Source organism: Manacus vitellinus, unplaced genomic scaffold (genome assembly GCF_001715985.3).
Source record: "Manacus vitellinus isolate BGI_N305 unplaced genomic scaffold, ASM171598v3 scaffold_110_pilon, whole genome shotgun sequence".
NCBI lineage: Eukaryota > Metazoa > Chordata > Aves > Passeriformes > Pipridae > Manacus > Manacus vitellinus.
Window position 1 is genome coordinate 448,546 of NW_021938845.1, and position 2,472 is coordinate 451,017.

Below are 2,472 nucleotides of genomic sequence, written 5' to 3' on the forward strand. Positions count from 1 at the left end.
ACACACACACACACACACACACACACACATATATATATAATATTTATGTCTCCCCAAGGCAGGCAAGTAGCAGTTTCAAACTTTTTTATTTGCTTCACAATGAAGATTTTTCTTCTCCTTAAAAATTCCCCGGCAGACAAAACCTCTGTACCCACCATTTTGCTGTTTCTCAGGACGTTTCCAGAGCAAAGTCTGTGGAGGAACATCCCTTATCTCTGCCCGGCAGGGAGGGGGTTCCAGGACCCCTCCCGTGCTCTCACTTTCTGCACTAATTGGTGCATAAAGAACTAATTTTTTTCCACCTCCAGGTGCTTGCTCAAAGTGAGTCCTTTCCTTCAGCAAAACCCGCCAAAATCAGCCCAGAAACGCCCCAAAAATCACCCCAAAACCACTCCAAAATCACCCCCAAAAAATCCCCCCAAACACCCTGAAAACACCCCAAAACTCACCACAAAAAGGCCCCCAAAATCACCCCAAAAGTTATCCCAAAGCCACCCCCGAAATACCCCCAAATCAGCCCAAAAACACCCCCAAATCACCCTAGAAACATCCCAAACCCACCCCCAAAATCACCACAAAAATACCCCCAAAAACACCCCAAAATCATCCCCAAAAATTCCTCAAAATCACCCCCTAAATACCCCAAAAATGATAAAAAGTATCCCAAAAATCATAAAAAAGTACTCCCAAAATCACAAAAAATACCCCCATGATCACCCCAAAAACGCCCTAAAACAGCCAAAAAATACACCAAAATCACCCCAAAAGTCATGCCCAAAACACCCCAAAAACACCCTCAAAATCACCCCAAAACACCCCTAAAATCACCCCCAAAACGCCCCCAAAATCCCCCAAAACGTCCCAAACCCACTCCCAAAATCACCACAAAAACACCCCCAAAACCACCCCAAAATCACCCCAAAAACTTCCCCAAAATCACCCCCTAGATACCCCAAAAATCACAAAAAAATACTCTCAAAAATCACAAAAAATACCCCCAAAATCACCCCAAAACGGCCTAAAACAGCCCAAAAATACACCAAAATCACCCCAAAAATCATGCCCAAAACACCCCAAAAACACCTCCAAAATCACCCCAAAATCCCCCAAAGCCCTCCCTAAATCACCCCAAAAATACCCCCAAAAATACCCCAAAACAACCTGAAAACACCTCCAAATTCACCCCAAAAATCACCCCAAAATCAGCCCCAAAACACCCCAAAATCACCCTCAAAATCACCTCAAAAAACCCAAAATCACCCCCAAATCACCACAAAAATACCCCTAAAAAACACCCCAAAAAAATCCCTCAAAACACCCTAAAAACACCCCAAAATCACCCCATAATCACCAAAAAAATATCCCAAAATCACCCCCTGAATCACGCAAAATACCCAAAAATCACCCTAAAACCCCCCTTAAATCACCCCAACACCCAAACCACCCTAACCCTCCCCAAAATCATCCCATTATCACCAAAAAAATCCCCAAATCACTCAAAATACCCCAAAATCACCCTAAAAACCCCCTTAAATCACGCCCAAAACACCTCAACCCTCCCCAAATCGTCCCCAAACCACCCTAAAAATCACCCCACAAATACCCCAAAAATCCCCCCAAACACCCCAAAACACCCCAAACCCAACTCAAACTCACCCTCAAAATCGCCCTAAACCCACCCCCATAATCACCCCAAAAATACTCCCAAAAATCCCCCAAAACAACCTGAAAACACCTCCAAATTCACCCCAAAAATCACCCCAAAATCAGCCCCAAAACACCCCAAAATCACCCTCAAAATCACCCCAAAAACCCCTAAAACCACCCCCAAATCACCACAAAAATACCCCTAAAAACACCCCAAAAAAATCCCTCAAAACACCCTAAAAACACCCCCAAAATACCCCAAAATACCCCAAAATCTCTCCAAACCATGAATGTCCCTTTCCTATCCAAGCCCCTTGGACAGCAGCACTTCCTCCCTCCTCCTCTCGGATTTAAGTTGGTTTGGGGTGTTTGTTCGCCTCCTTATGACCCTTCCCTGGGATTTTCGGCTGTGGGTCGGGCGGGACTCTCTGTGCTTTATTTCTGGATTGGGATGGGGACAAGGACAAGGATGGAGACCAGGATGAGGACAAGGATGGGGACAAGGATGGGGATGGCACCTGATGTCCCCTTAGCTCTTCATGTCCCCTCAGTCCCCTCTAGTCCCTCAGCCCCCTTCAGCTCCCTCAGCCCCCTCAGCTTCTCAGTCCCTCAATCCCTCATTCCCTCATCCCCTCAGCCCCTTCATTCCTCTCATCACCTCAGTTCCTCAGTCCCTTCATCCTCCTCATTCCCCTTCAGGTCCCTCATCCCCTTTCACCTCCTCATCCTCCTTCATCCCTCATCGCTCCTCAGGTCCCTCAGTCCCTTCATCCCTCCTCAAGTCCCTCAGTCCCTCAGTCCTTCATCCCTCTCATCCTTCCTCAG